This window comes from Phyllobates terribilis, unplaced genomic scaffold, assembly GCF_046119375.1.
Source record: "Phyllobates terribilis strain yellow unplaced genomic scaffold, ASM4611937v1 Scaffold_416__1_contigs__length_1633014, whole genome shotgun sequence".
NCBI lineage: Eukaryota > Metazoa > Chordata > Amphibia > Anura > Dendrobatidae > Phyllobates > Phyllobates terribilis.
The window spans coordinates 1,239,156-1,253,137 of record NW_027363176.1 but is presented as its reverse complement, the minus strand read 5'-3'; the positions used below and the strand labels follow the sequence as shown (position 1 = coordinate 1,253,137).

Below are 13,982 nucleotides of genomic sequence, written 5' to 3'. Positions count from 1 at the left end.
GATGCCAGTATATTGCAGAAATTGTGGGCGCTATGGTCATTCAAAAGAAAACTGTCATGTATCATGTAGAAATTGTGCTAGTGAAGAACATGAGACAAAAGAATGCCCTAAGGAAAAGAAATGCAGTTTTTGCCAGACTCCAGGTCACTTTTATTTTTCTTGCCCTCACAGATTTCGGGAAGATGAGCAAAAGGGGAAGTCCAAGACGTCCGACCAAGGACCAAAAGATCAGACCACCCCTCAGGAGGAGGAACAACAACCTGGAGCCTCTGGAGACAATAAGGGCGTACCAAATAGTGAAGTGTCTCCAGAGTCTATGACAGGTAAAATACCAAATCCCAAAACCTGGCTGCAGGACCTGCGGGAGTCCAAAAGGAGGGCTGAGAAGGAGCAGAAGGGCACTACTGGTAAGGTCAAAAGGGACCGGCAAAAGGCCGACACAGAAGCCCATGCCCAGTCTGGGTCTCCTAGTGCTGAGGGCGCTGAGTGGATAAAGGTGGGTCCTAAGAAAAAGAAAAAGGGTGGTTCGGAGGAGGCAGCAGGAGGTGAACAGATGGACACTTCTCCAGAAGGGGACGTGGACGCTGGACCCTCAGGGGTTTCGGTCTCCGCTGCTACAAGTGGGGACCGGGATCTTGCTGCCTCTGAAGAGTCAGAGGCTCTGCCTTGTGCGCAACCTCCTCCTTTAGGACGACCTTCTACAGGTCAAACAGGGGCGTCGGAACCCCTCGGGGACCCACCTGATGAGGAACTGCATGGCCAGCCAATGGAGACCCAGCGGGTTCTGCCAGCCAGCCCTCCGAGCTATGCCAGTGTAGCGTCGGGTTTATATAAATGTGGTAATCTTTCCTCCTCCACGGAGACTCTCGTGACGATAATATCAGATGAGGAGGGAGGCGCAAGCCCAGTGGTCTGATCAGGTTCATCGGACAGGTAAATCCGTTGCTCTTAGTTACCTAAGTAAAATTTCTACATTTTCTAATGATGGCTGAACTCAAAGGTATTTCCCTCAACGTGAGAGGCATAAAATCTAACACGAGAAGAACTGCTCTTTTTAATTTTTTTACGTGTTTTACTGCATCTGTATTTTTTCTGCAAGAATGTAATATCCCACATGAAATGTCATATCAAAAATATAAAGATGAGTGGAAGTGTGGGCCATCTGTCTGGTCCGGATCGAATGCTGCAGGATCAGCGGGTGTAGCCATACTTTTTAAAGGGAACGTTTTAATTGATTTTATTCAGGAAATTTTACCAGGTCGTATTTTATTAGTGAAAGCTTTTATTGATGGTATTAGATGGCAGTTTTTAAATTTTTATGGATCCCCAGAGAAAAATGAAAGAGCCGAAATGCTTGATCTTTTACCATTATTTATTAATAACTCTGAACCTTTTATCTTAGCAGGGGATTTTAATTGTGTTTTAAAAGGTGAAAACCGGCGCTCCAGCTCTGTAAGCAGGAACTACGATAAAACCTCAGGTATGCTACATGATATAGTCAAAGATGCTAAATTGATAGACATATATAAAGAGTGTCATAGTGACAGCACAGAGGACGCCGGTTTCACTTGGAGCAATGCTAATTGTAGCTCTAGGATTGATTTTATTTTTGGTTCAGATAAAACAATACCTGCCAAATGTGAAGTTTTAACTAATATATTTTCAGACCATAAACTTTTATCCTTTACCATAAAAGTAAATGACAACAAAAAATGTGGTAAGAAAAGCTGGAAAATGAACGTATCCCTTTTAACCGACCCGCAGATTTTATCAGATTTTATTGAGTTTTATAGGAAATGTAGAAAAGGGAAAAAAACAAATGAGACTATGAGTGTATGGTGGGATAGAATGAAAGTAAAAATAAAAGACTTTTTTATTAAAAAGAGTATATGTAGAGCCAAAGAAAAATATGAAGAATATAGAATTTTAAATACCCGCCTACAAACATTATTTAAGCTCAGAGACAATGGGATAGATGTACAAGTTGATATTTCAAACTTAAAAGAAGAGATTTCAAAATGGCTAGAACAAAAAGGAAAAGAGATAATTTTTCGTTCTAGAGTACAACATATAGAAGAAAATGAAAAGTGTTCCAGATATTTTTTTAGGAAAAATAAAAAAGAAAAAGTGATAATTGACCATATAGATGGTGAGAATAATATAAAAAATATGCTGGGTAAAGTTGAGGTTTTTTTTTCTAATCTTTTTAATGGAAAAAATATAGATAATAAATTAATGGATGATTCGCTGCAAGGACTAACAGCTGTTTTAGATCCCGCATCCCAAGAGTTTTTATCCCAAGTTTTAACGGAACAAGAAGTGTTAAAAACTATTAAAAGTTTTAAAACTGGAAAGGTCCCTGGTCCTGATGGCATCCCAATAGAATTTTATGTATGTTTTTATGATATTTTAAAAGATGATTTGTTTTATTTGTTTACTGAGGTTTTTAATAATAAGGTTTTATTAAATTCCTGGAAGAAAGGTGAAGTCTCCCTCCTATACAAAAAAGGCGATAAATCAAAATTAGAAAACTGGAGACCAATAACACTTTTAAATTGTGACTATAAAATAATGGCTAAAATTTGTGCAAATCGTCTAAAAGAAGTCATCAGCAAAGTTATTCATTCTAATCAAGTGTGTGGGGTGCCGGGGCGCAGTATATGGGACAATCTGAATTTAGTGAAAGACTGTATTGAGGATGTAAAAGACAGAAAGGGGAAAATGGCGATTTTATCTATTGATTTTGAAAAAGCATTTGACCGTGTCTCACACTTTTATCTTTTTAAAGTTTTAGAGAAAATGGGCATACCAGAAGGGTTTTTACTATCGCTTAAAGCATTTTACAAGGATTGTACAAGTAAGATTTTAGTGAATGGTTTTAAGACACAAGAGGTATTTTTACGGTCAGGGGTGAAACAGGGATGCCCTCTGTCCCCCCTACTGTTTATCTGTGCACTGGAACCAATGTTATGTGCAATACGCCAAAATAAACAGATATGCGGTGTCCCTCTGCCTGGAAGCGGTGGTTTGGAGGCCAAGGTTGTAGGCTACATGGATGACGTGGCGGTCTTGTGTACAGATGCACCATCACTTACGGCCACTCTCCATCAAGTGCAATCCTTTTGTCTAGCTTCTGGTTTTAAAATCAATTTTAATAAGTGTAACATTTTAAGTGTTGGGGGGATGATTTTACGTGATGTACCAATTAATGTCTCCGAATCCATTTCCATTTTAGGTATATCATTCACTGAAAATAATGATGGTTATAATAGTTGGGAAACAGTTACACAGAAAGTAAATACGAAAATATGTATGTGGAACATGAGGAGACTTACAATGGAGGGTAAAGTATTGGTTTTAAAGATGGTGATTTTACCTCTTTTATTGTATCTTAGCATGGTTTTCCCCCCGCCTGTTAATGTTTTAAAAAAGATAACCAAAACCTGTTTTACCTTCTTTTGGAATTCAAAAATGGAAAAGCTGAAAAGAGAAATCGTGATGAAATCAAAAGTAAAAGGTGGTAAAGATTTTCCAGATTTTAATAGGTTTCTTTTAATCCATCTGTTCGTTTACTGTTTTAATGCCCTTTTTAAGAATCACTATTGGTCCTTTTTTATGCGTTTTAATACAGGATTTTTTATGAGAAAGTTTGGATGGTATGAAGTTAATATATCTGTGCCCCATGCTTTTATTTTGTCGACGCATTATGAGATTTTAAGGAAAATAGTGTCCGATTTTAATTTAGGGACTAAGAAAATAGAGGAATTAAGAAATAGTAAGAAACTAATTAAAGAAATACGTAAAAGTGAGGAAATATGTAATGTTGACAGATATGATGATGACAAATCTATGTCTATCTGGAAAATGATTAACGTTTTTTATCTTTTTAATGAACAGAGAGATCTGGCTTGGAGTTGCATGCACCGCTGTCTTCCTTGCCGGGCATTCCAATACAGAAGAGGATTTGTGAGGTCTGCCATCTGCCAAAGAACCGGATGCCAAGACGAGGAAACGGTGGAACATCTATTATGGACATGTAATTTTGCAAAGGATTTCTGGAGAAGACTGCTCCCCCTACTGGAAAGGGTGGCAGACCTCAAGGACTTTACATATAAAACTGTGCTATACGGACTTATGGAATGCCCCACAATGGACCAGTACACAATGGCTTGGAAGACAGTGAACTGCGCCAAGTCATCTCTCTGGAAAGCGCGCAACATTGCTATTTTTAAACAAGATGATTTATCAGTGAATGATGTTTTAAGTTTATGTTTATGTGAAATGTATACTTATTATTTAATTGACAAAAAGAAGAATGTACATATTTCCAAAAAATGGCTTGTTGACCAATGGAACCTAATTATTTAAAATCTTTGTATTTTTTTGTTTTGTAAATTTCATTTGTCTTTTAACTTTTGGTATTTGTTTAATTATGCTTGTAATTTGTTAAAGTTTTAATAAACGGTTTTATCCCTCTGCAGGGGATAGCCAAATTAAAAAAAATCTGTTCTTATCAGTTTAATATCTGATACGTCCCCTATCTGGGGACCATATATTAAATGGATTTTTAGAACAGGGAGATGGAAAAAGAGCTTGCTCTGTCCACTCCACGCATTGACCTGGTATTGCAGTATCTCCAGGACCGGTGCACCCCTTCTTTAATGCAGTTTCTAAAATCAGAAAGAATTGAATTCAATGTTTTTTGTTCATTTTGCTTGTTTGTCGGATTTTGGGATGGACTCTTTGGCTTTGCTTTTCTTCTCCTCATTGGATTTTTCATGTTCAAAGTTGCAGAAGCCAGATTACAAGCTCATTTTGGTTCAACTTCAGCAACTGTGCATTGCATTGCCATGTAATGTGATGCAATGCTATCTTTCTAGCTCTCCCTTTTTACTTCCTTTTGGATAAACAGACATATTAGGCAAGCATTTTGGAGCTTTCACCTAAATAACTACAGGTGGTGAGATAAGCTGCACAATATAATTGACCTTTCAGTATATTGTTGCACACACACCATCTATTTAGCAAATGCCCTTGTTATCAACAGCAGCCTTTTAAACTCACCTGAGCTAACAGGTATGTGCGCTGGTTACTCTGCTGCGCTTAAAATTTCTTTTTTGGTTTGCTACAATGCCTTTTCTGAAACGTTGTCTCCCTCTGCTGGAACACTGACTTCTTTCATTTAATGCCTGCAGACTATAAAAGAGAACCCAACCCAAAAAGTTTGGTTGATTAGTCTGTGGCATTCTGTTAAACTGTTGCTTATGGCGGTCTCTGTGAGCTTCTCAGCGACATTCAGCCAGCCAGGTATCCTGCCTGCAGTAGATGGAATGTGGCAATGGAACGCTGGCTGCGCGTGTCATAATAGGCTCTGAGCCTTTATATACCTGTGCACAGCAGCAGCCACCTTCAGTCTGCTGCTGGACAGCCAGCAGCAGCAGCAGCAGCAGGAGAGGTATGTAATCAGGAGCCCTCCTGCTAAGGGTAGACAGCTGCTCGTTCCACCCCACCCCCCGCCTTAATTGGTTCTCCTCCCTTCCAACGGTGTTGAGGTGGGTGGGAACAGCAGGTGGTGAAGGTGCTGTGTTTAAAGAGGTGGAGTTATGCAGATCTAAAACGCGTGGATTGCAGCAGCAGCAAGCCGAAAAGTGCAGGCATGTAAGGGATCTAGAGGTTGACAACATGTCTTCTTAACGGGAGTCCAGGAGCTCATCTCCACAAATGGACTTTTCAGGATCCTTGGGTGGCTCCGTAGTTTGAAACCAATTCTGGTTATCGCTTCTCGGCGTTTTGGCTAAGATCAAGTGTAGTATCTGTTCTTATCAGTTTAATATCTGATACGTCCCCTATCTGGGGACCATATATTAAATGGATTTTTAGAACAGGGAGATGGAAAAAGAGCTTGCTCTGTCCACTCCACGCATTGACCTGGTATTGCAGTATCTCCAGGACCGGTGCACCCCTTCTTTAATGCAGTTTCTAAAATCAGAAAGAATTGAATTCAATGTTTTTTGTTCATTTTGCTTGTTTGTCGGATTTTGGGATGGACTCTTTGGCTTTGCTTTTCTTCTCCTCATTGGATTTTTCATGTTCAAAGTTGCAGAAGCCAGATTACAAGCTCATTTTGGTTCAACTTCAGCAACTGTGCATTGCATTGCCATGTAATGTGATGCAATGCTATCTTTCTAGCTCTCCCTTTTTACTTCCTTTTGGATAAACAGACATATTAGGCAAGCATTTTGGAGCTTTCACCTAAATAACTACAGGTGGTGAGATAAGCTGCACAATATAATTGACCTTTCAGTATATTGTTGCACACACACCATCTATTTAGCAAATGCCCTTGTTATCAACAGCAGCCTTTTAAACTCACCTGAGCTAACAGGTATGTGCGCTGGTTACTCTGCTGCGCTTAAAATTTCTTTTTTGGTTTGCTACAATGCCTTTTCTGAAACGTTGTCTCCCTCTGCTGGAACACTGACTTCTTTCATTTAATGCCTGCAGACTATAAAAGAGAACCCAACCCAAAAAGTTTGGTTGATTAGTCTGTGGCATTCTGTTAAACTGTTGCTTATGGCGGTCTCTGTGAGCTTCTCAGCGACATTCAGCCAGCCAGGTATCCTGCCTGCAGTAGATGGAATGTGGCAATGGAACGCTGGCTGCGCGTGTCATAATAGGCTCTGAGCCTTTATATACCTGTGCACAGCAGCAGCCACCTTCAGTCTGCTGCTGGACAGCCAGCAGCAGCAGCAGCAGGAGAGGTATGTAATCAGGAGCCCTCCTGCTAAGGGTAGACAGCTGCTCGTTCCACCCCACCCCCCGCCTTAATTGGTTCTCCTCCCTTCCAACGGTGTTGAGGCGGGTGGGAACAGCAGGGGGTGAAGGTGCTGTGTTTAAAGAGGTGGAGTTATGCAGATCTAAAACGCGTGGATTGCAGCAGCAGCAAGCCGAAAAGTGCAGGCATGTAAGGGATCTAGAGGTTGACAACATGTCTTCTTAACGGGAGTCCAGGAGCTCATCTCCACAAATGGACTTTTCAGGATCCTTGGGTGGCTCCGTAGTTTGAAACCAATTCTGGTTATCGCTTCTCGGCCTTTTGGCTTCGATCTTACAGCTTGTCTGTTTGGTTGTTGTCTATCTGGGTGCTTCCGGTACCCTCTCTCTCGGCCTGGGGGGATCGTTCCTCTTCGGAGGGACTTCACCCCCCTGCTGCTATAGGGAGAGAGGCTTAGTCCGGGAGCAACGGGAAGTGATCCCCTAAAAAGGCATATGCCTTTTTTTTCTTTCCGTAGTTGGCGTACTTTTTTTGGAAGAGATGCCGGCTGTGCTGTCATATGCATCGGGTGAACCCCGGATGAGAAATACAGTGCGAATTGACGTTTTGGAGAAGTTTCGCTGTGAGAAAAACATCCAGTATGTTTGCAACATCATCCTTCTTGGACTTCTGGGATTTAGTAGAGAGGACATCTTCTGCTTCCAGGACAACGAATCGAAAGGTACCTACACCATCACTTTTAGGAGTCAAGGGTGCTGCCAACAACTGGTCCAGAAAGTGAACGAAAATAGCCACATGGACGAAATGGAAGGTTTGATTTTTTCCTTATTATTTGTTTATGAAGAAGTCCAGATTGTGGTTCACTTCCCTAACCCTTTTGTGGAAGTGCTGGATATTTTGACTTTCTTGCGTCGCTATTGCGATGACGTGTCCTTTTTAGGAAAAATTAAAAATGCAGTTAATTTTTGGTGTGGGAAGCGGAGGTTCCTGGCACGATTAAAGAAGGATCCAACGGGAGTCGGAGGAACACAGCACCCTCCCTCCACCTTCACAATCGGGAAGAGCCGAGGATACCTCTTCTATCAAGGTATGCCCTTGTATTGTAGGAATTGTGGCACAATGGGGCATACCCAAGACGCTTGCCAGGAGAGGAGGGCTGCCCGTTGTAATAATTGCAGCCAGTATGGACACTTGACGAAAGACTGTCCTCACAAGAAACAGTGTAATCTGTGCGGGGAGGATGGACATGTATTCCGGAGTTGCCCCCAGAGAACCAAGGTACGGACATATGCAGAGGCAACTGGGGGTCCCTGGCGAAGACAATCTCTAGCTCGCCCCTCAGTGTCCGTCGGGGAGGATCCCCTTGACAGGACTGAGCTAAGCTCTACTGGCCCCTCTGTAGTGGAGGTGGCAAAGAAGAAGCCCCCGCAAAAAGGGGACTATGGGCGGTCCGTCCAGGGACCGGAGCAGGGATGCTCTTCTGTTCGGGAGGGTGTCTCTGTGTCGATGGCCCCTGAAGATGTGTGTGTTTCTGGTGTGCTGGAGCAGGGTGCCCCCAGTATGTTGGCACTGGTGGGCCCTGCTGCGAAGGCCCCAGATGCTATTCAAGTGTCGAGCCAGCAGGACGCAGTGTGTTTTTCCCTAGGTGACGACCTCGAGAAGAGAGACCATGAGGCAGTAGTGGGAGAAGATTGCACTAGTGACCTACCTGAACCCAGCGGGAAAAAGATGCGTGCGGATGTCTGTCCGGATTCACCGGATGTTTCCTTGGGTGTCGGTGATTTGTGGCTGCAGGGAGCAGGAGCTGGATACCCGGTCACTGCCTCGGATCCAATGAACATTTCCTTTTCCCCGGAGTCAGGGATCTTGGAGGCACTGTTGGATCATAGTCCTGAACAGGTCAAGATGATTCTGGATGACTCCCTCCCACCTTGACTTTAATGCCGTCCATAAAATGCCTCTCACTGAATGTGAGATCTTTAAAGAGCCCTGTTCGCAGGGCTGCTCTTTTTCAATATTTAGAGACTTTAGACTTTGATGTGTGTTTATTGCAGGAATGTGGACTACAACACTCAATTAATTATGACGAGCTTAAAAAGGATTGGAAGTCGGGACCGTCAGTGTGGTCCGGCTCAAATGTGAATAGGTCTGCTGGAGTGGGTTTGCTCTGTCGTGGTAATAACATCGTGTTTTCCTCTGTTACAGAGATTACACCAGGCAGGGCAATGTTAGTACATTTGCATATTAATAATTTTAGTTTTCGCATAATTAATGTGTATGCTCCTCCCGACAAGCAAGAGCGCATCCAATTGTTTGAAATTTTGCCTGTATTTTGTGTTGGGTCTTCTCCCCTCCTGATAGGTGGGGATTTCAACTGCCTTAGTGTCGGCGAACAACGAGTAGGAGGGGACCCTCTCCGTAAGTTGGATAAGTCATGTTTTCTGCTAAAAAATTTTCAAACTGATTTTAAGCTATGCGATGCCTGGAGGTTTCTTTCACTGACGGACCCTGGATTTACATGGTCCGGTCGGGGAGTGGCCTCTAGGATCGATTTTATGTTTTTATCTGTGGATTTTAAGCCGGTGATGTTTGATCTAATGTCTAATTTATTTTCCGATCACAAAATGTTAAAATTACAGTTAGAATACCAAGGAGAGCAGAGAATAAACAAAGGACTGTGGCGTTTGGGGACACATCTGCTGGAGGATCCTCAGATAAGGTCGGATTTTTGTACAGCCTACCAGGAATGGAGACAACATAGGCCTCCTTATATAAAAATGTTGTCTTGGTGGGAAAAGATTAAAAATAAAATTAGGCTTTTTTTTATCACGGCAGGGAGGAAGAAATCAAGACAGAAAAAACAATTTTTCTCAAATCTAAATACTAGGCTGCAGACACTTTATAAATTTAAAGAGATTGGGTTGGAGGTGGAGGAAGACATTGTCAGCCTAAAAGCAGAAATACATACACTTTTGGAGCAGAAGGGGAGAGAGGTTATTTTTAATTCAAAGGTAAAGCAGTTAGAAGAAGATGAAAAATGTACACGCTTCTTTTTTAAAAAAGCAATGGAGAGGAAAGATGCGATTACTTGTTTAGGTGAAGAATCCACTATACAGGGCATGAAGAACGTGGCTTTTGATTTTTACCGACTCCTTTTTAGTGAGAAAAGTGTGGATGATTCCTTTTTACAAGATGCTCTTAATGTCCTAGATTTTAAGTTGAATCAGTCAGATCAGGAGTTTTTAATACGGGATTTTAGCTTAGAGGAACTTTTTAACATTTTTAAAAGTTTTTCAAAGGGCAAAGCTCCGGGAGCAGACGGTCTCCCCGTCGAATTTTATCTGACTTTCTGGGATATTTTAAAGGATGATCTTTTAGCACTTTTTAAGGAGGTTTTTAAGTGTAAACGGTTGCCCAAGGGATGGAGGAGGGGAATAGTGTCCTTGATCTTTAAAAAGAAAGGGGCTCGTGAGGACCTTGCAAATTGGAGGCCTATCACCCTCCTCAACATGGATTATAAAGTATTAGCCAAATTTATTGCATGCCGGCTTAAAATGATAATTGATAAGTTGATACAACCAGAACAAGTTTGTGGTGTACCGGGAAGGAGTATTGCGGAGGTGTTAAATGTCATAAGAGATGCAATATGGTATAGTAGGGATCGTGGTCAGAATTTAGCCCTGTTGGCGCTGGACATTGAGAAGGCGTTCGACAGGGTATCGCACAAGTATCTTTTTAGTGTTTTAAAGAAGATGGCGATCCCGGATTTTATCATGTCTCTAATTAAGATTTTGTATAAAGATTCATATTGTCAAATCTCTGTTAATGGCTTCTTAACAGGTGAAATACCGCTGGAATCCGGAGTGAAGCAGGGCTGCCCTTTGTCCCCGATCCTGTTTATTTGTGCTATGGAGCCTTTATTATGCCAAATTAGGAAAGATAAAGTGATCCGTGGGGTCCCTGTTCCGGGTGGAGGGGGGGCCCAAATTAAAGTCTTCGGGTATATGGACGATGTTACTGCCATCTGCACGGATCCTGCTTCCCTCCGGAGGGTGGTGAGGTGTACCAGTTTTTTTAGTCAGGCTTCAGGTTTTAAGTTGAATTTTAATAAAACTGAGTGTTTGACAATTGGTTCCTGGGATACAGTGGACCTACCAGCAGTCAAAATGAAGTGTGATAAAGTTAAAATTTTGGGCATTACTTTTAATAAAGAAAATGACGGGGTTGTGAGTTGGGGGGAGGTCCAGGAGAAAATGGTGAAGAAACTATCCTTTTGGAATTTGCGTAGTTTGTCAATCGAAGGGAAAGTTCTAATTATTAAGTCTGTATTATTGCCAATGATGTTATATGTTGCAATTGTGTACCCTCCCTCCGACTTAATGCTCAAAAAGCTGACTCGCTGCATGTTTATATTTATTTGGGGCTCGAAGATGGAAAAAGTAAAACGCACAGAAATGTATAAAAGGCATCAAAATGGTGGAAAGGATGTCCCGGATTTGAGCATGTTTTTGTATATAAATTTCTTCTGTTTCTGTTTTAAGCTTCTTAATTCTAACAGTGTTTTTAGTCTGTTTTTAAAATATACTTGTGGTTATGTTTTTAAGAGATGGCTACGGCCATCCTTATCTTCGCCTGTTTTATTATGTCCCCCAAAGCATCTTATCATCTTAGAGAAAGTATGTAGAAATTATAAATTAAGAGACTTGGATACTGATATTCTTCAAGACCGAAGGAAATTGATAACTCATCTGAGAAGGGAAGAAAGAGTATCTGAAGTAATCAACTTTTCCTGGAGCAGATCCAAGCGAGTCTGGAGGAATGTGTTTGGAAAGTTTCTCGCAAATATTCATAAAGACCTTGCCTGGATGTCCGTCCACCAGTGCCTCCCAACTAGAGACTTTCAGCACAGGAGAGGCCTGGCGGCGCGGGCAAAATGTCCTAGAGACTCGTGTGGAAGTGATGAGACGGTTTTACATCTGTTTTGGAACTGTTTTTATGCGCAAGAACTTTGGCGGAGACTGGGGGTGCTTTTGAAATGGGTTTGTGGTCTGAAAGACTTTTGTCACGAATATGTTTTATACGGACTTTTTAATTGCCCAACTTTACATCAAACCAAAATATGCTGGTGTATAATAAATTGTGCAAAAAGTGCTATGTGGAAAGTGAGGAATATTTTGTTGTTCAAACGTGACTGTATTTCCATCAATGATTGTATTAGAATGGTTTTTAGCGAAATGTATATTTATTATTTGAAAGATGTCAAAGATGTGGGTAAACACGAAGCGAATAGAAGATGGTGTTTTTACATGTGGAATACTATTTTGTACTAATAATGACTGTGGAAAGAGCTCTATTAACGCTGTAAATAAGAATAATGTGTTTTTGTACATTTTTATATCTGAATAAATTTATGTTGAAACCTTATCTGTTCTTATCAGTTTAATATCTGATACGTCCCCTATCTGGGGACCATATATTAAATGGATTTTTAGAACAGGGAGATGGAAAAAGAGCTTGCTCTGTCCACTCCACGCATTGACCTGGTATTGCAGTATCTCCAGGACCGGTGCACCCCTTCTTTAATGCAGTTTCTAAAATCAGAAAGAATTGAATTCAATGTTTTTTGTTCATTTTGCTTGTTTGTCGGATTTTGGGATGGACTCTTTGGCTTTGCTTTTCTTCTCCTCATTGGATTTTTCATGTTCAAAGTTGCAGAAGCCAGATTACAAGCTCATTTTGGTTCAACTTCAGCAACTGTGCATTGCATTGCCATGTAATGTGATGCAATGCTATCTTTCTAGCTCTCCCTTTTTACTTCCTTTTGGATAAACAGACATATTAGGCAAGCATTTTGGAGCTTTCACCTAAATAACTACAGGTGGTGAGATAAGCTGCACAATATAATTGACCTTTCAGTATATTGTTGCACACACACCATCTATTTAGCAAATGCCCTTGTTATCAACAGCAGCCTTTTAAACTCACCTGAGCTAACAGGTATGTGCGCTGGTTACTCTGCTGCGCTTAAAATTTCTTTTTTGGTTTGCTACAATGCCTTTTCTGAAACGTTGTCTCCCTCTGCTGGAACACTGACTTCTTTCATTTAATGCCTGCAGACTATAAAAGAGAACCCAACCCAAAAAGTTTGGTTGATTAGTCTGTGGCATTCTGTTAAACTGTTGCTTATGGCGGTCTCTGTGAGCTTCTCAGCGACATTCAGCCAGCCAGGTATCCTGCCTGCAGTAGATGGAATGTGGCAATGGAACGCTGGCTGCGCGTGTCATAATAGGCTCTGAGCCTTTATATACCTGTGCACAGCAGCAGCCACCTTCAGTCTGCTGCTGGACAGCCAGCAGCAGCAGCAGCAGGAGAGGTATGTAATCAGGAGCCCTCCTGCTAAGGGTAGACAGCTGCTCGTTCCACCCCACCCCCCGCCTTAATTGGTTCTCCTCCCTTCCAACGGTGTTGAGGCGGGTGGGAACAGCAGGGGGTGAAGGTGCTGTGTTTAAAGAGGTGGAGTTATGCAGATCTAAAACGCGTGGATTGCAGCAGCAGCAAGCCGAAAAGTGCAGGCATGTAAGGGATCTAGAGGTTGACAACATGTCTTCTTAACGGGAGTCCAGGAGCTCATCTCCACAAATGGACTTTTCAGGATCCTTGGGTGGCTCCGTAGTTTGAAACCAATTCTGGTTATCGCTTCTCGGCCTTTTGGCTAAGATCAAGTGTAGTATCTGTTCTTATCAGTTTAATATCTGATACGTCCCCTATCTGGGGACCATATATTAAATGGATTTTTAGAACAGGGAGATGGAAAAAGAGCTTGCTCTGTCCACTCCACGCATTGACCTGGTATTGCAGTATCTCCAGGACCGGTGCACCCCTTCTTTAATGCAGTTTCTAAAATCAGAAAGAATTGAATTCATTGTTTTTTGTTCATTTTGCTTGTTTGTCGGATTTTGGGATGGACTCTTTGGCTTTGCTTTTCTTCTCCTCATTGGATTTTTCATGTTCAAAGTTGCAGAAGCCAGATTACAAGCTCATTTTGGTTCAACTTCAGCAACTGTGCATTGCATTGCCATGTAATGTGATGCAATGCTATCTTTCTAGCTCTCCCTTTTTACTTCCTTTTGGATAAACAGACATATTAGGCAAGCATTTTGGAGCTTTCACCTAAATAACTACAGGTGGTGAGATAAGCTGCACAATA

General features: G+C 41.7%; 4 non-coding genes across 4 annotated transcripts; all 4 read left to right on the top strand.

Annotated features, from left to right (window-relative positions):
• Positions 1-4,469: 4,469 nt before the first annotated feature.
• Positions 4,470-4,656, top strand: LOC141227180 (U2 spliceosomal RNA). Its single transcript, XR_012294277.1, has one exon. It is a non-coding gene; the product is annotated as a U2 spliceosomal RNA (small nuclear RNA).
• Positions 4,657-5,774: 1,118 nt separating this feature from the next.
• On the top strand, positions 5,775-5,965 carry LOC141227078 (U2 spliceosomal RNA). Its single transcript, XR_012294188.1, has one exon. It is a non-coding gene; the product is annotated as a U2 spliceosomal RNA (small nuclear RNA).
• Positions 5,966-12,169: 6,204 nt separating this feature from the next.
• LOC141227167 (U2 spliceosomal RNA) lies at positions 12,170-12,352 on the top strand. Its single transcript, XR_012294265.1, has one exon. It is a non-coding gene; the product is annotated as a U2 spliceosomal RNA (small nuclear RNA).
• Positions 12,353-13,467: 1,115 nt separating this feature from the next.
• LOC141227761 (U2 spliceosomal RNA) lies at positions 13,468-13,658 on the top strand. The gene has a single exon (XR_012294743.1). It is a non-coding gene; the product is annotated as a U2 spliceosomal RNA (small nuclear RNA).
• The last annotated feature ends 324 nt before the right edge of the window (positions 13,659-13,982 follow it).